At 52.5% G+C, this 24,439-nt stretch overlaps 1 long non-coding RNA gene across 1 annotated transcript in view; it reads right to left on the reverse strand.

Moving 5' to 3' along the window:
- Positions 1-9,004: 9,004 nt before the first annotated feature.
- Positions 9,005-24,439, reverse strand: part of LOC149523748 (uncharacterized) — a 40,021-nt gene continuing 24,586 nt past the window's right edge. Inside the window, exons 2-3 of the long non-coding RNA XR_016350522.1 lie at positions 12,008-12,125; positions 9,005-11,809 (exon numbers count right to left, since the gene is read on the reverse strand). This is a non-coding gene — a long non-coding RNA (uncharacterized LOC149523748). The remainder of the gene's footprint in view (positions 11,810-12,007; positions 12,126-24,439) is intronic.

The following is a 24,439-nucleotide window of genomic DNA, read 5'->3' on the forward strand; positions in this document are numbered from 1 at the left end:
CCCTCTACCTCTGCCTACATTTTAATTGTTATAGCGGGTCCCCCCCCCCCGCACCCTCTCCCCCACAGGCACCTCCTGCTCCCCATCAATCTTGAAGGGAGGCCGGCCTCCTTACAACTCCCCCACACACACAGCTTCCCGACTGACGCAGCAGGCCGGGCAGTTGTAGCCTCAGCTTGACTGTAGCAGGAGCTCTGTGGCTAATTCTTACCTCTTTGGAAGCTTCTCTATTTGCCAGTAACTTTTAAGTGGTTCAAGCAATAGGTTCCCCCCACTCCGGCAGATGGAGTATTCTACTGTTTGGATTTCAAGAGCCTGATTGGCTGGGTGGCCGAGCTCTGAACACATGGCCAGGTTTCACCATGCCCCCTCCGCACACACCAGCCCCTCACAGGTCAGTTTTAAACCTCCCCAGGAACATTTACACCTGTGCACATCCGGCGTCCCTGTGAGGTCACGTGTCACTAGTGTGCAGTGGCGGTGACAAGGCCGGTAAGCTGGTGTTTGGAGGAGATTTGGTACTGGCCTGGGAATTCAAGTTTTGCTGCCAGTTTCACATTCAGGTTGTTTCTTCCCCTGTCTCAAAGGCTACGTCTACACTGGCACCCTTTTCAGGAAATGCTTAAAACGGAACAGTTTTCCGTTATAAGTATTTCCAGAAAAGCGGCTGATTTCTTACAGTAGATCGTCAGTGCTTTTCCGGAAATTCAAGGGGCCAGTGTAGACAGCTGGCAAGTTATTCCAGAAAAGCGGCTGATTTTCCGGAATAAGTGGCCAGTGTAGACACAGCCAAAGAGTCTCAATTCAGGCCAGAAAGCCACCAAAAATGGATGCCAGGGTAGGACCTGGGCTATATTCTCTACACCAGACCTTTGGGTGCATAATACCGCAATGCTTCCAGTCCCTGGGCATGGGCATCTTGAGACTCAATAGCGATACAGAGGGCAAGGAGGAAGGTACCTGATCCCAAGTGAGGGAAGAGAACACAGGCTAAGTCCTGCTATCTGGACCCCGTCATTCCGGCTCTCTGAATCCCAAATTCGTATGCAAGATGAATTTTGGTGGTCAGAAACTTTGACTATCCAGAGACAACAGCTGTCCCCATGGGTGGAATTCACTAAACAAATGGACTTTGATGAATTATTCAGCCTCCTTAGAATATAAGAACGGCCAGACTGGGTCAGACCAAAAGTCCATCTAGCCCAGTAACCTGTCTGCCGGCAGTGGCCTATGCCACCTGTTCCAGAGAGAGTGAACACAACAGGTAATCATCATTTGATCCTCTCCTGTCACCCATTTCCAGACCAACAGAGGGTAGGGACGCTATTCTTACCCATCCTGGCTAATAGTCATTGATGGATCTAATCTCCATGAATTTATCTAGTTCTTTTTTGAACTCTGTTTAAGTCCTGGTCTTCACAACATCCTCTGGCGAGGAGTTCCACAGGTTGACTCTGTGCTGCATGAAGGAGTTCCTTTTGTTTGCTTTAAACCTGCTATCTATTACTTTCATTTGGCGACCCCTAATTCTTATGACAACTCCAGTCATCTGAAGAAGTGGGCTGTGCCCACCAAAGCTCATGATACCATCGACATGTTTGGTTAGTCTATAAAGTGCTACCAGACCCTTTGTTGTTTTTTTCTGTAACAGACTAACTCGGCTACCCCCTGAAGCTCCTAATTCTTATCTTATGGAAACAACTTTTCCTTGTTCGCTTTTTCTACACCTGCTTCTGCTATTAACATCTTGCAGGATTTAGTGAGCCCGAATGAGCTTATCAGCAAGCCATGAGTCCTTGTTCTCAGCATGTTTCCTACTGGGCCAAGGGATCAAGGTCTCTACCTGGGGCCTGATGTGTAAGAATTGGTGGAAATGCTTGTTTGGAAGACTCTACTCGGGCTTCAGTGGGCTAACGGATCTGGAGGTTTTGTCAGAAAGGCAACCGTGTAAACCCAGGATGCTCCTGTGTGGAAGGAATCAGGTAGATATTGTCTCCGTTGAGAGCAGAGGGGGTGGGGAAGGAAGCGCATGTGTTGGAAAGCATTTGTTCCAGAGAGCGCTGCACAGAAAATGAACCGCAACATCGGAAGGCGCGGAGCATGACATGCACTGCTCCGTAGCAGTCCCTGCTGGATACATTCGCTGCACCCGTGTGATATACAGGCAGTCCCCGACTTACGCGGATCCGACTTACGTCGGATCCGCACTTACGAATGGGGCTTTCTCGCCCCGGAGGTCGAGGTAGCGGATTGCTACCTGCGAGCTCCGGGGCGAGAAAGCCCCGTTCGTAAGCTGCTCCGGTGCCCCTGGTCTGCTGGAGACCGTCTCCAGCAGACCAGGGGCACCGGGCGGGTTCCCGCGCTTCTGAGGCTTTGCCAGAGCAAAGCCTCAGAAGCGCGAGAACCCGCCGCTGCTGCCGCTTGAGTCCCGGTACCTGTGGTCTGCTGGGGACCGTCCCCAGCAGACCACAGGCACCGGGACTCAAGCGGCAGCAGCGGGCAGCTTCCCGCGCTTCTGAGGCTTTGCCAGAGCAAAGCCTCAGAGGCGCGGCACCCCGCTGCCGCTGTGGCTCTGCTCCCCGTGTCCCTGGTCTACTGGGGGGGGGGGCGCAGCTAGTGTGCCCCCCCCCAGCAGACCAGGCTTTTGTTTTGGACCCTGGAGCAGAGCAGCTGGGGCGCTGCGGATTGGTCCTGCAGCGCCCGCTCTGGGCACTACTGGACCAACCCGGCAGCACCCCAGCTGCTCTGCCCCAGGTCCTGATTCAGCCGCTGCTGGTCAGTTTCAGCAGTGGCTGAATCAGGACACCTGGGGCAGAGCAGCTGGGGTGCTGCTGGGTTAGTCCAGTAGCGCCGAGGAGCAGTGCTACTGGAGCAACCCAGCAGCACCCCAGCTGCTCTGCCCCAGGCGTCCCCAAGTCAGCCGCTGCTGAAACTGACCAGCGCTGACTACAGGAAGCCCGAGGCAGAGTTGCTCTGCCCCAGGCTTCCTGGAATCAGCGCTGATCAGTTTCAGCAGCAGCTGACTTGGGGTTCTTAAGTTGAATCTGTATGTAAGTCAGAACTGGCGGTCAGTTTCAGCAGCGGCTGAATCTGGACGCCAGTTCTGACTTACATACAGATTCAACTTAAGAACAAACCTACAGTCCCTATCTTGTACGTAACCCGGGGACTGCCTGTATACACATAGGAAAGAACGGTGCAGCAGCTAGAGAATCAAGGTTCTTGGCATGGATGGCAGGTATCTTAGGCTGGGGGAGGCTGTGCCTCTCCCAAAAGCCATGCTCTGCCCCCAAATCCCCTCCTGCTTCCTACTTAGTGCAGCTCCAATCTAACTGTGGGGTGGCCCTGGCTCAGGGTGCCACATCGCCTGCCCTCCCAGGGACGTAGGGCTGCAGAAGCTGGGGCCCTACCACCCACTCTTCTCTTGCTCCAGGGTTGGGGGTCGCTATGGCTCTCCCACCCATGCTCCCAGCACTTGGGGGCTGGGATGGCATTTCCTGCCCTCCCAGCACACTGGGGCTAGGGTGTAACAATATGGCTTTTCTGTAGCCATGTTGGAAGGCAGCGAATGCATGTCACGCTCCGCGCCTTCCGATGTTGTGGTTCATTTTCTGTGCAGCGCTCTCTGGAACAAATGCTTTCCAACACAGGCCTGAACCAAAGCTGCCTTCTGTAGCCAGACTGAAGAGCAGCAGCCATTAACTGCAAGGCCTGGAGTCACATCCTCACAGTTCCATCTAAATTGTTTTACAAAGTGTCGCACCAGGCTGTGAGGAGGGGACTTTGCCCTGATCGCTCCCCTACTGTCACCAGATAAAGGAACAGATCTCAAGATGGGCAAAGAAAACTTAAGTCACACCAGTCTGTCTGACAAAGAAACTGCTTATCAATAGACAATGTTGTGGAATCCTCATTCTATGATCATTGTCACTACACTTTCCTATTGTTTGACTGTGTGATCTCTGTGTGGTTTGTAACTATTTCTGTCCGCTGTGTAATTAATTTTGCTAGGTGTAAATCAATGAAGGTGGTGGGGTATGATTGGTTAGGCAATTTTGTTATGATTGGTTAGTAAAATTATACTAAAATAATTGGTTAAGGTCTAGCTAAGCTAGACTCAGGTTTCATTATATAAACTGGGGTTCAAGAAGGAGAAGAAAATCAGAAGTAACAGAAGGAAGAAAAGGCTGGAAGAAGACCGGGGGAGAGGGGGAGAACCTGGAAAAGAAGAACTCACCTCCGAGAGACAGCCTAAGACCAGAGGGTATGTCTACACTACCACCCTAGTTTGAACTAGGGTGGTTAATGTAGGCAACCGGAGTTGCAAATGAATCCCGGGATTTGAATTTCCCGGGCTTCATTTGCATATTTCCGGGCGCCGCCATTTTTAAATGTCCGCTAGTTCGGACTCCATGCCCGCGGCTACATGTGGCACGAACTAGGTAGTTCGGATTAGGCTTCCTATTCCAAACTACTAGTACACCTCATTCCACAAGGAGTAGACATACCCAGAGAGACTGATATTGCCTGGCCAACAGGGGAAGTCTGCCTGCCTTTATCAGGATTGGTGAACATGACACTGTGTGCTTAGCATGGGTATTCTGCTTGTTTGGGACTTGTCAATAAATAGAAGATAAGGATCTTACTGTGTGAGGCTCTTTCAGTGGCTAAAGATCCTGCCAACCCGCAGGAAGATGCGCCGTGAGCCCTAGGAATTGGGGAAGGGTGGGTGTGTAAATTCACAGGGTTGCTCCTTGAGCCCTAGGAACTGGGTAAAGGTGTGTGTCCCTACAGTGTGGAAGGGATAGAGAAATGTGTGCGGGTAACAAGGGGGAGCTGACCAGCCATGGTGCTGGGGGCAGGAGGGGCAGGTCACGCACCACTAGTAATTCTGGAGTTTTCTCCAGTGCTTTGCCACCCGTCTTGGTATATATACAGCCCCCAGCTAGGATAGTATCTGCTTCCCCTAAATGCATTTATTTTCACACCAGGGGAGGGGTTAGTCCCCCCCATTGTACAGATGGAAAACTGAGGCACGGAGCGGGTAAGTGACTGCGCAGGTCACTCAGGTAGCCCGTGATGGAACTGGCCTTCCTTTTTCTAACCAAGTCACTGTGGCTGTTCCGGGTTTCCCATCTGTAAAACATTGACATTAACATGTTCCTACTTCACTGGGCTGTTGCTTCATTAATTAGTGCTTGCTAAAGAGCCAGAGGTTACTCAGCACTTCAACTCACACACACAGCATGTTGGGCGCCGGTGAGGGTCGGGGACAGGGGCATTCAGGTACCTAGGTTAATGGTTTACTAGACAAAGACTTTAAATCAGCACAAATTGCAATGGAACTTACATCTAAGTGATCCCAATTCATCCCTCCACGAGGCCATAAGAGTTTGCGAATCAGCTGGGAATCAGGATGCTTGGCTGAGGGCCAAGGAAGAGTGGACCCTTGGTTGCATTGCGGGGGCTGGGTTTTTGGTTTGTTAATTGTTTTAAAACCTGAGGCTGGAATGAAGATGTGGTGGAGGAACAGACACATCCCAGTTGCTCTAATCGCTAAATCATACCCCTCATTTTGTTCTTCAGTGGTTTCCCCTCTCTCGTGTGAGTCAGGTACGGCCATCCGCTCTGACTGTCTTTAGAAAACCCCCAGGGCCAACCTGCTCTGAATGTTGAGAGTCATCCAGGCCCATGTTGTGGTTAGAGCGTCTCTGTGTCCCAACTCGCTCTGCGTTGCTGCCAGTCCGTAGGGCGACCGGCTGGCAGGAGAGGGTGAGCTGATGAACAGCTGTATCTGGTTGTAAGCCAGCTGGCTCAGTCCTGGGCTCCGACCTGTGCTCAGGCTTGTAAGTAGAGATCCAGATCCAGCGGCCCCTTTCCAACCACGGGGCCTGAGGGCAGGGCAGGCAGCAATGCAAATGCCATCCCCCAGTCAATAAGGCCCCAGGCCCTGGGGCAGGGTGGGGCAGCAAAGCAAACACAGTCCCAAAGTCGGTATGGCCCAGGCCCTGGTTCAGGGCAAGGGCAGCAAACAAACCCAGTTCCCCTGGCACGAGAGGGGAGGGAGAGACTGCCACCCAGTATGTGGGGTGACAGGGGGATGCGGGCCCTCCCTACTCCACTGAGTCCCAGCCCAGGGCCCTAGCAGCGGCCGCCCTGGCTGCCATGGGGGTCAGCGGGAATCCAGCCCGCACCACGCGACCCATTCTAGACCGTTATGAGATCAGCCTGACGGTTGTCGGCTTCCCTTGGGCCTCTTCCTAACTCCCCCTCCGCATCGACCCGGCTCCACGCCAGCTGCTGGTTCTCGGGGGCGTGGTAGTCTGCTCCCTGGGGCAGGGTGTAGAAGGTCTCCTCTTTGGAGCAAGGGCCCGGCCATCTGGCCAGTCCTCAGCCTCTGAACGGTTCTCAGGTGCCTTCCTGGCTCGGGAGCTCAGGGCAGGCCTCTGCTTCCTCCGGTAGCTGAGCCCTGACTGAGCTCGTGGGCCGGGCTTTTATGCTCATCCAAGCCCGGAGAGGGGTTCTTCCCCCTCGGGTCGGCGAGCGGCCACCCCTGCTCACTACCCAGGTGTCGAAATGTAAAGCGATGGGTTGACTCACTCTGACCTGGGGTACGTGCGACCAGCTGGACAAACTAAACAAGAGGTTGCAGCTGGCGGAGAGGAGGGGATCTAGAACACACTAAAAGAGAGCACTGGGCGACCGGCCCTGCAGTTGATCTGAATTTGCACCATTTGATGGTTTTCCTCATTCGGAGACGCTTCATCTGGCCGGTGTCAGCATCTTTCCAATCTCCCCAGTGAGTGTGGGACCAGGGGTCAGGACACTGACCAGCCCCATCTCTCTGCTTCCCAAGACGCGCAGGTTGCAAAAGACCTTTTCAAAGGGAAGCCCAATTCCAGACCCTGGTTTTGCAGGGAGGCTTCAAGTTCTCTCTCAGCACCACCCAAATTACAGACACCAGAACTGAGGGAGGTGAAGTCACCAGTAGAGTTGCCAGATACTTTCACAGAAAACACCGAACGTGGCGGGAAAAAAATTGGTTGAGCAAAAAAAAAAGAAAAAGAAAAAGAAAAAGAAAAAGAAAAAAGAAAAAGAAAAAGCAGAGGACCAAATACCAGACTGTCCAGGTCAATACTGTACATCTGGCAACCCTAGTCACCAGCCATCGCCACTTCCTAAGATGCTAAAACAAAAGACAGGACTATATAGCACTTTAAAGACTAACAAGATGGTTTATTAGATGATGAGCTTTCGTCTGGCCCACGAAAGCTCATCATCTAATAAACCATCTTGTTAGTCTTTAAAGTGCTACATGGTCCTGTATTTTGTTTCAGCTACACCAGACTAACACGGCTACATTTCTATCACTATCCTAAGATGCTAGTGTCTCTAATGTGTTCGACATCACGGCCAGAAGAATTTGGGGGTTTACCCCAGTTAATTTTCTGACGGAGCTTTCCAGAGCTTTAAGCATCATCAATTGCTCCAACAACTACAGCGTTGGTAAAACTGACACTGGCGTATGCTGGAAATGCATTTACTTACAGTCTGGTCAAGCACGTAGTCTATGAGGGCCCACACCAAATGGCTAATTGCTTCTCTCTGGGAATCAGCCTCAGGGTTGACCCTTTGAAGGTAGGATGAAAAGACCCTATGGACGACCACCCTGGCCTCAGGCATCCCATCCTGTAATGCGCCAGATTTGGCTCAGGACAGAACATTATGGAGACCCATAACATGTCTGGTGGCTTCCCCGCTGTCCAAGAGACAGCATGAGACCAGTAGCCTCCCCAGGAATTGAAATTAGGGGGGGGTGTTCGAATTTACAAAGGGGGGTGTCAGGACCGATGAGGGGATGACACCGTGAGGGTGAAGGTGGGCTGTATGGCACCATAGTTCACAAAACTGGGGGGGTGTTGGAGAAATTCAGGGGGGGCATACACCCCCATGGGGAGGTGTAGGGAAATCCCTGCATGAGACTGTAACATGACAATTTTATAATTTTCAGCAACACGCTAATGCAATATTTTTAAAGCAAATTTGAAACCCCAGTCCTGCCGACTGAGACAGTCAATTCAGAAACTGACACGCATGTACCTGGGGTTGGCAAATGGCTTCTTTACTGCTTGGATAACTTGTTCCCAGGTTCTGTGTCCTGCTAATGGCTCTGGCAGGCTGTATCGCTTGTAAATTTAACTAGCTCCTCTCTGGAGGAAGCAGAGCCCCAGAGCAGAGATGGGAAGAGACAGGTGTTTGGACATTAAGAGCCAACGGTGCCCCTCATTTTTGGGTGCCCTATGCAGCTGTGTGGTCTGCCTGTGGGTAAGGATGGCCCTGTCTACATTTAGAGCTTGGACCTTAACCCTGAGGACTTTACCTCTTCATGGTTTGTGGAGGCTGGGCTCTAAGATCCAGGAAGTTGACCTACAGCAATTTCAACATCCTTGGAGCAAACCCAAATCCCAAAGCCGGGCGCTCTAACTCAGCTTCCGCATCAGCAAAAGGCCAAAGAGGCCCTGAGCAGCCCGAGCTGAGGTTTAGGGGTGACTTTCCCAGCTCCCCTGGAGACAATGGCACAATGCCCATGGGCTTCCATGGAGCCAGGAGTCCCCCCAACGCAAGTTCTGAGCGCCTAACCCTTTTCAGAACTGAGCCTTAGCGTAAGAGTGAAAGAAAAATTGAATGAGGTGCCTCAGGATTGTACCCCAAGAGGACGTATTTCCTGACTCACGCAGCTTCCCCCATCCCAAATCCATGCTAAAAAAACCAGAGGGAGTTTATCTTAAAAAAATACAGCTTCAGTAAAAAGCTGCTTTTTTTTTTTTTTTTTTTTTTTTGTGAAAGGTTTATGCATCTCTGGAGGCCGCTTCAATAAAATGCATTCTGGCGCTCCAAGCATCTGCCTGCAAATCAGGGGCCAGCCTTTCCCTTCCTGTGCCGACCTGCTGGAGTCTGCTGTTATTCTTGGCAGGCTGCCCTGAGGAAGAAAAATCACACTCTCCCGGGCTTGGAGCGGCTGGGAAATGCTGATGTCATGACACCTTCCAACATCCTTCAAGGTCAGGAGGGGGAGAGGTTTTTTTTTTTTTTTTTTTTTTAATGGTAGTTATTGCCTTGCTCAGATGCTTCCTTTTCATTCTCCCTGTTGTTACACAAGATGCTGCAGGCTCCACATTTTGAAAAGCCAAGTGCCAGGGCTCTACACGGCTCCCTCCTAGAGCTGCAAGACGCCTTGGGCTGACTATTGGCTGGGAAAACAGCATAAATCATTCCCCGCCGGCCAATCACTGGGGGGAATTGGCACTAGCAAACTTCGCTGTAGTTCTAGCTTGGGCCGCGTCATTCATCTTACCACGGCAGCCAGCAAAGGAAAACTCGAGATGAACTGGTCATGTTATGATGAGATTGTGAGCACTTTGGGGTTGAATTCACTTTTTTGTTCTGGGTTCGTACAGTGCCTAGCGAGCTGGAGTCCTGGTCCACAACAGAGGTCGCTGGACCATAATACAAATTAATAATAATAGTGATAAATAACCAAAGCAACACTCAAGTGTTTCTTGAGACTATTTATGGAAGAAATCTGGCTTTGGACTTCTCTTTCCTCTGAAGAGCTATTTCATAACATGACGCTCCAGGCTGGTCCCGCACCCTGCGGACCTGATTGGTCCTGGATGAGGGATGTTGCTGGATCAGGCAATGTCGTTTCTGGCCCCACTACTACCAGCCCCACTCCCTGGCCTGCCCTGCCCTCCCACACCTGGCTTCCTGGCTCCCCATGCAGCCCGCTGAGCCACCCTCCTCCCCCTGTAGCCCAGCTGAACTGCGGGCTGGGCCAAGCATTGCCCCCTCCCCCTGAATCGTGCCAGGACTCTCTGATCCTGGAACATGACCACGGATGTTGCCGGACCAGAGAGTTCCAGTGTATAGAGGTGCAACCTGTAGTGACTGGACCGAGGGTGCACACTGAGACAGAGCCCGGCAGTTCCCAGATTGGTGTTGCTTTAATGCCGCTGGCCCCCTGAAGCAACCCTTTGTGGCAGAGCAAGGAGGCGTTTTACCCCCTTGCCCTGGAACCGGACATTGCATTCCATGGGGCCGTACTCGCTCACCCCCTTAGAAGGCTGCCGTCGCTTTCGCCCTTCCCCGGGGCTGAATTGAAAACAAAGCCTCCTGGTGCGGCTTGCCCCGCGGCACGCCTGAACTGCTGAACCGTGGCAGCAGGCGAGGGGAGGCCGGGCAGGAACTGCGCGGCAGGAGAGCAGGATGTGCGGCGACCTGCGAACCCGTGCAGCAGCGAGGAAGGGGAAACGGGAGAGGCTGGGCAGGGCACGCGGGGCTGGCGCAGGGAGAACATGGGCTCCAAGCCTGCGGCACGGGGAGAGGAAGCAGGGGTGGACTGGGGCAGAGGATGCAGAGCTAAGAGGCGCCTGCAGGAGCAGGGGTCTCCAACCTTTTTAAGCACAAGATTGCTTCTTGAATTTAAGTGCAATCCAAGATCTACCTCGAACCCAAACACCCTGGCCCCGCCTCCTTCCACCCCTTCTCCGAGGCTCCAACCCTGCTCACTCCATCCTCCCTTCCACCAGGCAGGGGCAGCATGTCGGGGTGCAGGCTCTGGGGGGGTGTTTGGATGCAGGGATGCTCAGAGCTAGGGCAGGGGCTTGGGGTGCAGGAGGGGGGTTCATGACTGGGACAGGGTTTCAGGATGTGGGCTCCGACGAGACACTGCTTATCTCAGGCAGCTCCTGGGGGGTGGTGCAGTGGGGCTAAGGCAGGCTCACCCCTGCCCTGGCCCTGCACCACTCCCAAAAAGAGCCAGCAAACCCCCTCCCCAATCCTGCTGTGCCCCCCTGGTACAGGGTGGGAGAGAGGGCACCATGACATCAGCGCCCCATCTCTCCCTCCCCTGCCCTGCACAGAAAGCAGGAGGCTCCTGAGGATGGGGGAAGGCAGCTCCCAGGCAAAGGGCAGGAGATGCGCAGCAGCAGGGGGAGGAGGCAGCTGAAACGCTGGCAAGTGATCGCCTCTTGGCCAAACCAGTCAGGATCCCCTGTCAGAGACTCCAAGATCTACCAGTAGATCCCAATTGACTGGGTTAGAGAGACCAGCAGGAGAGGGGGGTGCGGAATTTCTTGCTGGAGGGTGTTAGGGCTTTTCAGACATCTGTTCCTCTCCCCAGGGGGATGGGGACCGGATGGGATGCCTGGGGAGGTAACACACCAGGAGCCAGCTCAGTCCGCAGGCTTGCCTCACTGCTTTACCAGTATCATTTGCAGAACAGACGTGCTGGGTTAAGCATCTCTCAGCTTTTTCTATAATTCATCCCGGGCCTCGGCCGCCTGTCAGGATAAAGTGCCCTTGGCAAATGGCCGTCTTCCTAGGCCTGCCGACACACCGTGAGTTCTTGCCTCCCGAACCGAGTGGTTACTACAGCATGCCCTTTGGGGCGTCAGCATGGCCACCAGACAGGCCGCGCACAAGCCTAGCGCGGCTCCAGCTCCTGTGGATCCACGCTTGTGCACGCTGGCCTTGTGCAAGATACAAGAGGGATGGCCCAGTGCACATTCCAGATGGGCTGGAGTGGCTCGGGTCTCTCCCATGCTGTCCCATCAGTGGCCAGAAGGGACCAGTTTCCTGAGGCAAAAAGGGCAGATCTGAGTCCACGGCCCTGAGTTTCTCACCATGCTACCACTGTTTGCCACGGGATCAGTCTGCTGTCGGGAGTGGGACCATTGCCACACAACAGCCGTTGGATGGGAACAGAGCGCAAGCCCCCGGAGACGCACAGTGCCTCAGTGTGAGTTCACTGAAAGGAGGAGAGAGAAAAATAAGTGAAGTTACTGCCCTGGGAGATGCAATAGAGACAACACACGTGTATTCCAAAGAGCCAGGTGACCACAGCTACCAGGCTCTTAATGAACCAGATGTAAGCAAGGTCCGAATGACCTCTCCTCTGGCAGCTAGTTGGGGAGGGGGAGAGCAAACTGTATTTACACGAACACACCTGCTCTGCCAAGATATCCAGCAAACAGAGCCCACAGTGATCAACGTGGGCTGCCGGTGGGCTCCACATCGCATTGGTACTGACGGCTGGAGGAGTGAAATGTTGTCATCAGTGTTGTCTGTGGGAATAAAGGGGAGGTGAACTGTGCGTAACCGAACCCAAATGAAGGGGTCGCCCTCAGCAGAAAGGACTGTGATAAGACAGGGGCTTGCATGACGGACCGCGGCAAAAGTAAGAGCAATGGGGAAAATAAAAGCTGTCCCAGCCAGGAGGTGTGGACTCTCCAGAAGGGTCTCCAGTTCCTCCCCACTGTTCAAAGACAGAGCTAAATAGGCTTCCTATTGCTGTTTGAATAACTCACTAAGAGCTGAATTCACCTGAGGCGGAGCAGAGTTTCTGACCAGCCCGCTGAGAGCTCAGAATCACTAAGGGTATGTCTACACTACCCCGCTAGTTCGAACTAGCGGGGTAATGTAGGCATACCGCACTTGTAAATGAAGCCCGGGATTTGAATTTCTCGGGCTTCATTTGCATAAGCGGGGCGCCACCATTTTTAAATCCCCGCTCGTTCGAACCCTGTGCCGCGTGGCTACACGCGGCATGAACTAGGTAGTTTGGACTAGGCTTCCTAGTTTGAACTACCGTTACTCCTCGTGGAATAACCTAGTTCATGCCACGTGTAGCCACGCGGCACGGGGTTCGAACGAGCGGGGATTTAAAAATGGCGGCGCCTCGCTTATGCAAATGAAGCCCGAGAAATTCAAATCCCGGGCTTCATTTGCAATTGCGGTATGCCTACACTACCCCACTAGTTCGAACTAGCGGGGTAGTGTAGACATACCCTAAGAGGCTGCAAAAGAGAGGCAGGTGGCAGCAGAAGGTAAGTGACAGGTGCAGGGCCAGCCCACAACACCTTTGCACCTGAGCTCAAATGACGCCCCCCTGCCCTCTCGCTTGGGCCAGCAGCAGACACAACTTTGTACACTCTGGGTCCTAGTGGTGCCTCCCTCACAATCTGGTGCCTGAGGCGGCTGCCTCAGTTCTCCTCATGGCAAGGCCGGCCCTGGACAGGTGGCTAGCAAAAGTGGCAAGGATTTGGGCGGGTGAGACCGCCAGGAACAGCAGCCAGCTAGCGAGAAACAGCAGCCAGCAGGGCCACCAGCCGGAGCAAGTCTTCAGATAGTGGAGCAAGTCTTCACCCAGGCTATGTCTACACTGCAGAGGGTTTGCGCAAACACGGCCGTTTTTGTGCAAACACTCGCGGCGCGTCCACACCTCAAGCATGTTTTTGTGCAAGTAAATCAACAAAATGGAGGGGGTTTTGCGCAAGAGTTAGCCGTCTTTCTACGAGGAATAACTCCGTTTTGCGCACGCGCTCTTGCGCAAAAAGGTGTAGGGGGACGGGGACCTGCCTTTTTTTTGCACCAAAAAAACCCCTATCGAAAAAAGCACAGGTACCCTGGTGGCCATTCTGTGACTAGCTATCAGTGCTTTCTTTCGAGAGAGCGCCCATGCGGTGTGGACGCTCTCTTGCGCAAAAGCGCATCACTTTTTCAATGCGCTTTTGCAGTGTGGCCACTCTCTTGCACAAGAAGCCTGTAGACTAGACATAGCCCAACTAGGAGGTGAATTCACCCATAAACCCCGGGTCCTCTCCGACCAAGGACCACCCCCGTGAATGGGCTACGTGAGGGAACAGAGAGGGGCGCAGAAAAGGTTGTAGAATTCAAGTACGGGAGGCAGAAGATGCTGCCCCATGCCATTTGGGTTAGGTGGCCTGCTCACAGCTTTATGTTACGAATCCCGCGTGTGGCATTTTCCCTTATTAATGCCGGGTGACTTCCCTCCTTTCAGTCCAAGTTTCTTTTCCACGCTCAGACTGTGTCTGCGGGTGGGGAAACATTTCCTCCGTCAGGTGGCCCGGGGTGGTGTGTAGTGTTCCCAGAGTACAGAGCAGAGGCTCCAGCTGGTTCTGGGTTGTATGGTTGAAAAGGACCCTCTGGATACCAGCTGCTGCTGGCAGAAGGATTATATATATTAGGAAAGGCAGCTCAATGGAACAAAGTTTCACAGGAGTATTTTCTGCATCCGCCCCCGGTGAGGGATTTGCCAGCGGAAGGGCATGTTTAAACACATAACCAGCTCTTCAACGGTATGGGCAAATAAAGGAGAATTAAAACTGAAGTGAGGCTGGGTTCGGGCAGCTGTTTATTTTCCTGGCGCCCAGCGGCATCGCTTCACCACGACGCAGCAATTTAATTTGCCCCGTCCGCTTCTCATGTGCAGTTGGCCATGCTGGACTCACAGGAGGGAGCCTTGGTGAAGTGTTCTTCCTTGGGATAGCATTTGGGCCAAACCTGCCATGCGTGGGGAGTGCCTGTCTAGGGAGGAGTACTGCAAAAAGGGATCGAGGGGTCATCATGGACCACAAGCTAAATATGAGTCAGCAGTGTGATGCTGTTGCAAAAAAAGCCAACATGATTCTGGGCTGCATTCACAGGAGTGTTGTGAGCAAGACAGGAGAAGTCGTTCTTCCGCTCTACTCTGTGCTGGTTAGGCCTCAACTGGAGTATTGTGTCCAGTTCTGGGCACCGCATTTCAAGAAGGATGTGGAGAAATTGGAGAAGGTCCAGAGAAGAGCAACAAGAATGGTTAAAGGTCTAGAGAACATGACGTATGAGGGAAGACTGAAAGAACTGGGTTTGTTTCGTTTGGAAAAGAGCAGACTGAGAGGGGACATGAGAGCGGTTTTGAAGTATCTAAAATGGTGTTACAAGGAGGAGGGAGAAACGTTGTTCTCCTTGGCCTCTATTGATAGCACAAGAAGCAATGGGCTTAACTTGCAGCAGGGGAGGTTTAGGTTGGACATTAGGAAAAACTTCCTGCCTGTCTGGGTGGTTCAACACTGGAATAAGTTGCCCAGGGAGGTTGTGGAATCTCCATCACTGGAGACAGTTAAGAGCAGGTTAGACAGACACCTACCAGGGATGGTCTAGATCAGCAGTTCCCAGGCTTTTCCAGATGGGGACCTGTTTTGACAATTCAGGAAGACTTGGTGATCCAGGGCAATTCAAAACCGAGAGGGAAGGGGGGGGGGCAGAGCCACCTGGGGAGACACTTGGCGACCCTTTTGAAATGTAATGGCGACCCACATTTGGGTCCCAACCCATAGGTTGGGAAACCCTGGGCTAGATCCTTTTTTGGGTCGGGGGCCGCTGACCCACAGAAAAATCAGTCGGGGGCCGCACACAAGTGAGAAGCCAAAATAAAAACCGAAACCTCCCTCACGGACATGGCCTCCGACTGAAAAGGAGAAACTCACTCCCCACTTTCCTCTCCCACAGCAGAGCCAAGGGGGGGGGGCCCGCACTAGTGGATTTTGTGTGCTCCAGCTTCACAGTGGAGAGCGGGAGGGGCTGAGCCTCCGGGACCAGATCCAGGCAAGCTGGAGGCCACATCCCTGATCTAGATGGTGTTTGGCCCTGCCGTGAGGGCAGGGACTGGACGTGATGGCCCTTCCAGGCCTAGTGTTCTGTAATTCTACGTGAGGATCGCTGTGAGGATGCAACGGGTGCGGCAGGGAAACGGCTCTCGTGCTGCCTCCTCACGCTAATGCTGAGCACGGACAAAGGAACACCTGGCGCTGGCTGGAAGGCAGCACAGCTAAGGGACTTGCACGCGCAGCGTCAGCGCCGGGGCGGTTAGCTACAGCGGAGTGCCAGAGGCTCCCTACCAAGCAATCAGGACCACAGCTCGTGTCAGCAGAACCTAGGGTTGGCTCCTACTATGACCTGCCGGGCTGGGCTTGCACGTGTCATGACTAGCCATTCCCTGCACGGCTGACACGTGGCTGCACTAACCCGTCACCACCATAAGAACGTAAAAAAGGCCAGACTGGGTCAGACCAAAGGTCCATCCAGCCCAGTATCCTGTCTGCCGACAGTGGCCAGTTCCAGGTGCCCCAGAGGGAGTGAATCGAACAGGTAATGATCAAGTGATCTCTCTCCTGCCATCCATCTTCACCCTCTGACAAACAGAGGCTAGGGACACCATTCCTTACCCATCCTGGCTAATAGCCATTAATGGACTTCACCTCCATGAATTTATCTAGTTCTCTTTTAAACCCTGTTATAGTCCTAGCCATCACAGCCTCCTCAGGCAAGGAGTTCCACAGATTGACTATGCACTGTGTGAAGAAGAACTTCCTTTTATTTGTTTTAAATAAAGACCTGTTTGGTATCTATAGAGGGGCAGAGACACACCTTGGCTGATCCTAGGACTGAGCTAGGCTCAGGGTTCTGTCTCCGGGCTTCCGAGCTCCTCAACTGGCTTGTGTCTTCTAATACTCATGTAACCCACACACCTCGTGTGAGTACTGCAAGTGGCATCTAGACCGGACAGCTCAGACTGGACAGCTCCAGGAGCCGGGACCCACCGTGGAGCCGCTGGGTTTGAAGAAAGTACCCTGGGAACAGCCATCAAATGTTCTTGTCGGTCCTCAGTCCAGTCCTGGTGTCCCCTGCCATGTCTCGGTAGCCAGATACCACAGACGTGCCAAGGAATGCACGAGCATGGAAGTCAAACGCTCCTGGCCTTGCCAAGTCAGGGAAACAGAGGCACATTGGCAGGGTAGTGATCTGGCTTTTGCTCTCCGATGTGTGGGGTCACGTGCCCGGCGGCCTCTAGGTCTGTACAGCTGCCAGTCCGGCCGCTCCCTTGAAAGCTTCCGAGTCTGCTCTCAGCACGGCCCTGGGCACCAGCCCCGGCCGCAGGTTCCACTGGAAGCTGATGAGGGGCCGTGTCCTGCGCGGGGAGCTTTTTGCAGGATATCCTGGAACCCGGTGAGACAATGCATTGCTTCCTGCCAGGGAAGGGTCCGCAGGCCGGGGGCAGACCCGACGTTCCGGCAAGACTCTGCCAAGCCCAGGGGAGAAGCAGCGAAGGCAGCAAGGCTGGCGGCCACAGCCAAACTGGCTCCAGGTGCCGTCCCCATGGCAACACCCCCTCCTTGGCTCATCCCCAGCAAGGCCATGTCAGTGCTGGAGAAACGTCCCATCTGCCATTCTCGGGGGATGCTGACACCTTGAGGGGGCAGGGATGTAAATTTTGATCAAAACTGTTAGTTGGTTAAATGATTAAAGTGAAATCAATTAAAGGTTAACTGTCGGAGGGGGCAGGGCAGCTGGGGGGAGGTAGGTCTCACTAGGCCTCTTCTGTCATGACTACCAGGACCACCAGGGCTGTGGACAACCAGGGCACTTTGCCGGGATAAACTCAGGTTGGCTGGAAGCCATACAATCTTGGGTATTTCAGAAACCATCTACATGTACATTTGGGACAGGTGCCTTACTATGCCATCAAGGCACCAACTAGATACATTCAGATTTGGGGTTGATGCACGTACACTCTCTCACATAGGGTAATAACAGGAAAGGACTCCATGCTTGTGAAACTAAACTGGCTCTTTACTGAGAGCTATTGACAAAGGCGCTGCAATTACAACTAGCATTCCAGCCATGTGCACACAGACTGACTTCCTGGTGCCGCCTGTAAGCTCTTCCCTTCTGCAACTTGTGCTCCCCCCTCCAAGTTCTCTGCTAAATAGGGAGAGGAGTCCTCAGAAAGAAGATATGCCATAAAGTATGTTTGGAGTCTGAATCTGTCAGGGTACAACCTCCTTACACTCGCCCAGAATTTAGCTGGATTAGGCTGTTGGTTGCCAGTAATGTACTGGGGGTCAATTCTGCACCTCTTACAGAAAACTGATGGGACACATCTTAGGAGGGACTATGCATTTGCAACCCCCATAGAAATCAGTGGTCACTGGAGGCATTCAGAAATGGCATCTCAGAGGAATACAATGTGGTGACTCTAAAGCAGGGGACGACAGCTTCCCTCGGCCCTGTAACCAGTGCATTTCTGTTTTCTCCAGGTCAGTTAAGCAGAAAGATAAGAAGCTGTCTCTTGGAATAACCAAATGCATCCCTGTGTTACTACTGAGTTGGACAGAAAGAATTTTTAAAATCGAATAAACTTTTCTGAAGTTTGTTTGCTTTTAGTACTTCACCAAGTTGGCCTTGAAACTGCATTGCTCAGTTTTACTCTCTGTTTACAATCAATTTCACTTCCTGGATCTCCTGCACTTTGGCTTGTAAATTCTGTAGGGTGTTTCTAAAATCCATTTAATTGAAATTAAATCCTGAAACAATTTCAATGCATCAAGATGGCTTGCACAAATATCTCCTGTTTGTTGTTCCCTAAACTCTATTTGGCTGTGCCCGTAGACTTCAAATTTCTCAGAGCAGGGATGTTCCCTTCGTGAATCATAGAATCACAGGGTTGGATGAGATTTCAGGAGGAATGCACAGAAAGCACACATCACCCTCTGGAACCATCAATAATAAATTGCCAGAAAATAGAAAAATGGTTTTAAAGATTTCTAAACCATTTCCATTTCACCAGCTCTAAATGGACCCATTTTCATAGAATTGCCTATAATACTTTTTAAAACTGAAATACTGATCAAAATTGATTTTGAAATGTTTTATTCACCAAAACCTGTTTTCTTACTGAAAACTGGGTTCAGTAAACAAAAGTTTTCACAAATAGTGGTATGGTCAAAATTTCATGAAAAATAGGCAATTTTTATAAAATCAATTTATTTGTTCAAAATTTCCTTTAAAGAGAGGCAATTTTTGGAACAAATTAAATTTCAACCAACTCTAATTTTTTTTCTAGCAGATCAGATACAAGCTGTATGTGGCAACAACCTTCTTTTTGTTCTTTGTTTATATAGCCGCTAACACAATGACCCATGACCAGGGCTCCTACCTGCTACAATAATACAAATTAATAATCAGTTTTGTAACCACCATACTGGCCCGCGTAGTAAAACCTACATGCTGAGTCTAAAGCTATTGGACAGAGTTCCTGTAAAGTTTTGTAGTTTGAAGAAAAGTTTGACTCTCAAAGGAACAACAAAAAAAAAAAAAGTTATCAGCTGCTGAGTGCTAGTTGGATGTGAGAAAGCCGTTGATCTTGCTTTGCAGGCTACAGGCCGGACAGACGGATGGACGGGGAACTGCACAGATATCATACTGGCCTCATACAAAATGGTTATGACTCAAGCTGGAAACCTGCTGAGAAATCCATTGCTGTGATTTATTGCATTTCCGATGCATACGGATCCATTTCTGTTCCACTGACCAGCCTCACAGACAACATCTGTAATATGTCAAAGTCAGAGATTTAAAAAAAAACCCACAGGCAAAGGAGGGAGAGCTGGGGAGATATGGCTCATGGCAGATTTCCTTTTTCATGTTGTCTTTGAAAAAGGAAAGAAACCTTTTGCAAAAAACCAGCCATTCCCCGCTCCCTCGGCCACAGCCCTGGCGCGCACCCTCGTGCGAGTCTCATGGTTTTCCCATTGAGTGATGAAAAGGCAGAGAGGCAATAAAAACTGCTGGAAATCAACATACTGCCTTCCCCTCCACAGCCCGTTAGGGAGGACCCAGACCCGCTTCGTTTCCTGACATATTTACCCTGGCACGCTCCGAGTGGACTGTGTGAGCATACCCCCCGCCCTGTCAGTGGGAACGACCAAACCTTGTCCTATGTCAGTCGAGAGACTGGGATCTCTTCCCAACCCAACTCTACTCTACCCCCTGCCACCCCGCGCGCGTGCTCCCTGGGCCAAGTTAAACATTGTGCACAGTGGCAAACGCCCAGATGTGGTGAGCTGCAACAGGGTGCGGTTTTGTTGGGCAAGCCAGAATCGCCCGATGGGGGGTGCGGGGGAGTGACACATCCACGCCCTCTGGCTCTCGTTCATTGGCAAGAAGTCAGGGGCTGGAACCCACCCAACGGATTGAAGAGCATTCCCAGAGGCTGAGAATGGATCATAAACGTATCGGTCGCTGCCGAGAGCATGCCCGGGGCCTGCTGGCATGGTCCTCCCATCGCAGGTGTCCCATCCGATCCAGGCAGCAGATAGCAAAGGATTGTGAGGAGCAATGGACCAGGCACCAAACAGAGCGGTGGACACACGACTGCGGAAAAACCCAGAATATAGTGGTCAGAGCATTCTTCCTCCAGCTCCAGCCATGGGCAGACAGCCTAGCCTGCCTGCAGCTGCTCCTGCAGGGGGAATAGCAGAGACAGTCTAGGAGCAGCCGGAATCCTTGACGAATGAGACCGATGGTCAGCGAACCAAGAGGAGGTTGGAAGAAATATTTCTTCGTGAAGGGCATAAATCAGCTGGCGGTTCATGTCTCCAGGAGGTTACAGGGTGGCTATAATTTTACGTGGGACTGAATAATTTTACAGCCAACACAGTTTGGAGTTGCAAGCGAAGATGGAGCAAATTAAACCGCAGGCTTCAGGGCATCAGCTGATCACTACAGGGGTCAGGCAGTAATGACAGCTGGCCATGACAAGAGCAGGTTTCTTTTCATGTCTTTCCTCTTCATTTTCTGTCGTTCCTCTTCATTTTCTTTCTTTCGTCTTCCTCCCTCTTCACCATCTCGGCTTGGGGTTGATAGACTAAAGGCTCAGTCTGCCCTGCTGACTTCTAGATCAGAGCTGGTGCAGGAAAACAGAGCGGGGCTGAATGTGAGGTGTGTGAGTGTGCAGGGCTCTGTGCAGCTCACTGCCAGAGAAAAGCCACTAAAATGCATTCCTGGCAAGGTGGGCACAAAGCTAGCAGGATCCCCTGCCCAATCACTTGGGGGCAGAAAGCAGATTGCAAGGGATCGACGTGGGGCTAAAGCGTCTTGGCTGGTCTGCTGGCTGTTTGTACAATGTGCAGCGTAGGTACATGACCTTCCCCCCCTCCACACACATACCAAATAGCTCCGCCCCCGCTCCCACTGACGTCAATTGCAGGATTCCCACCGGGAGCGGGACTGACCCTGAAGCCAGTTAGTTTTGGCAGTCCTAGAAAACACAGGGTACCTGCTGGCCTGCTCTGCTGCCAGTGTGGTCCTGCTGGCATGAGCAGTGCCAAGGAAAGGTAGCACTTCCCTTGGCTACATCACAGGTCTTGGCATTTTGGGCACCGTGTGGGCATTCCCGGAGGGTAAGGCTGCCAAGGATAACATGGTCCTGGCTTTGCATGGGTTAGCAACGCTGCACTTCTGCTTCTTCCCTGGGAGCCTCTCCGAAGGCTTCTCCGATACTAATGGAGTCAGCCTCGCGGCCCGCACGGGAAGGCAGGGACCCCCCCAGGAGTCAAATCTCCCCCCATTGGGGCCAGAGGCGAAAATCCCCCTTTCCAATCCACTTTTGCCAGGAAGGGAACACCAGGGTTGTGTTTCCCCAAATCCCACACAAGGGGCATTTTTCAAAGTTGCTCCTAGGGGAATGCACTGACCAAACCAGAGCTCTCCCTGCTGGGCACAGCCTGACAGAGAGGCTTCATGCACGGCACTGCCAGCAGGGCTGGCGCTGGCGTCCTGCCTGGACGGGGAGTGGAACACTGAGCTGCGTGACTCGCCAGACCTCGCCCTGGCCCCGGGCTGGCAGTTGTGGGGGAGGAGGGTGAAGGGAGGCAGGGTTCCCTCATGTTTCCAACCATGAGCGGAGGAGTTTTGGCTGGCGCACCGATATTGAGATCACATAGTCCCGTTCCCGGCCAACAGAGCAGACCCCCCCCCCGCCCCGCCCCGCCATGCAGCATGTCCCGTTCCTGGCTGCCGGAGCAGACACCTCTGCCATGCGGCAGGTCCCGGTCCCAGCCCCAGCCACCAGAACTGCCACGTGGCAGTTCCAGCCACTGGAACAGGCCTCTCCCCTACCACGCAGCTGCGGCAGGGCCTGGCTCTCCCTCACCACGCCATCTCAGCTGGTCCCACCCGCCAGAGCAGCTGCCTGCCACACAGCTCTCTAGAGGAGGTGGGAGAAGAATTTTTTGTGTGTGGCTGCGCAGGCGCGCACCTTAGTGGGAACTACGAAGGGAGGCTATGTTAGCCTGAGACAGACTTCAGAAGGAAGCTCGCTTTAACTATGAGTACTGGCTCCAGACTGAGCCAATCGCAAATTCTTGGAGTCTGTCAAGGAAGGGCAAAAGGAAAAAAAAAAAAACCACAGCTAAGTTCCCACGCATAAGTAGTAGAGTTCCCAGACACCCAGCTTGGGAAAAGATGGAAAGGAACAAAGATCCAGAGGTTAGGCAGTAAGACTGGGGTTCAAGTCCCTATTTCACCACAGACTCGTGTGACCCTGAGCAAGTCACTTAATTGCTCTGTGCCTCGGTTTCCCTATCAGTACAATGGGGGTAAGATCAGTGTCCTACCGCATAGGGCACTGTGAAGATACATGCATTAAACAATGCATCTGACGAAGTGGGTCTTTGCCCACGAAAGCTTATGCTCCAACACTTCAGTTAGTCTATAAGGTGCCACAGGACTCCTCGCCGCTTATGCATTAAAGATTGTGAAATCAGACCTTGGTCAAACTGCCCACCAAAGCCACAAGACTTGATTAGTAGCAATGGCACCCGGCCAGGCTGATTGCTGATGAAACATGGTATCAGTGCCCTATCTGTGCTACGAGTACAATTCACGCACATGTGCCGGTGATACTGGACTCAGCACAGCGAATGGCAGGACTCTCCATCCCCCCCGGGCTGGCCAAAAGCAGGAGCTCAGAGGTTCTGGTGTTGGATGTCTAAGCAGATAGGAGAAAGTCGTCTTCCCTCCTAAATCACTGCGCAGCCACGGGGGAGGAAATCATAGAATCCCAGGGCTGGAAGAGATCTCAAGAGGTTATCATGTCCAGCCCCCTGCCCAAAGCAGGATCAACCCAATGCAATCAACCCAGCCAGGGCTTTGTCAAGCTGGGACTTAAATACCTCTAGGGATGGAGATTCCACCCCCTCCCTAGGGAACCCATCCCAGCGCTTCCCCACCCACCTAGGGAAAGAGTTTTTCCTAATATCCAACCTAGACCTCTCCCACTGCAACTTGAGCCCATTGCTCCTTGTTCTGCCATCCATCACCACTGAGAACAGCCTCTCTCCATCCTCTTGGAATCCCCCCCCTTCAGGTGACTGAAGGCTGCTATCAAATCCCCCCTCACTCTTCTCTTCTGCAGACTAAATAAGCCCAAATCCCTCAGCCTCTCCTCATAGGTCATGCGCTCCAGCCCACTAATCATTTTGGTTGCCCTACGCTGGATCCTCTCCAGTGTGTCCACATCCTTTCTATAGTGGGGGGCCCAGAACTGGCTGCAATACTCCAGATCTGGCCTCAACAGAGCCAAATAAGGGGAATAATCACTTCTCTAGATCTGCTGGCAATGCTCCTCCTAATGCATCCTAATATGCCATTAACCTTATTGGCTACAAGGAGACCCTGTTGACTCATATCCCACTTCTCATCCACTGGAATCCCCAGGTCTTTTTCTGCTGAATTGCTACTTAGCAACTCAGTCCCCAGCCTGTAACAATACAGTACTTGGGATTCTTCCGTCCCAAGTGCATACCTGAACGGGAGGCCTGCCCATGCAGTATGGCTGTGTCAGCCCAGCTGTGGGACCTAGCTCCAGCAACAGTAAGCCCGTTAGAACAGCGGTTCCCACCCGCTAGTCTGCAGACCAGCGGCGGGACGCGAACCCCTGTGTGATGGGCCGCCGCATGTTGCCAGGCCACGCCCCCAGCATTTATTTATTCCCGCCCCCTGGGATTCCCAGGAAATTCCCTTCTGAGCCGCATGGAGCAACAGGGTGAGTGGGGCGGCTGGTAGCTGGGTGTGCTGTGGCTGGTGGGGCCAAGTGCCGCACATAAAGCGGCTGGCCTGGCTCCAGAAGGAGCTATACAAGGCATGGGGTGAGGGAAGCCCTGAGCGCCTACAGAAGCCACATGGGGAATGAGGGGCAGCAGGTGGCCACAGGTAACTGAACAGGGCCCCATAAATTGAGAGCATGGCCCTTTGAGCCTCATCTCAAACCAGAACACAGCTATCCTGCACCGTAATATCCCCCTCTGATTTCACTCCTCACACTACGTTCACTGGAGATAATCTTGAGTTACATGGACCAGGGTGGCTAATCACGCCCAGCATTTCTGCTTCAGACACAGAAACTTCACACGCTGTTTTCTCCATATTCCTGCCACCTGTGGCAGCGACTTACAGCCACAATCTCAGTTACAACGGCATTGTGTGTACAGGTATTGTGTGTGTTCAGATGCAATTGAAAACAACAGGTGACTGCTTAAAATTACCATAATGAATATGTAAATATACAAATTAAGTACCACAATGAATATGCAAATATTTCAGAGCCAGTCCGCCAAGAGTTTTTGAACGAGTTTGCCAGTCCTCGGTATAAAAGAGGTGGGAACCATTGCTGTAGTACAGAGTGTGCCTGCTCACGTACAAGCGTGGAAACACCGAGTCCACCAGTCAGCCACAGGCTTACGATGCCGTGTAGACA

This window comes from Pelodiscus sinensis, chromosome 12 (genome assembly GCF_052426305.1).
Source record: "Pelodiscus sinensis isolate ZL-2025 chromosome 12, ASM5242630v1, whole genome shotgun sequence".
In the NCBI taxonomy this organism is placed as follows: Eukaryota; Metazoa; Chordata; order Testudines; family Trionychidae; genus Pelodiscus; species Pelodiscus sinensis.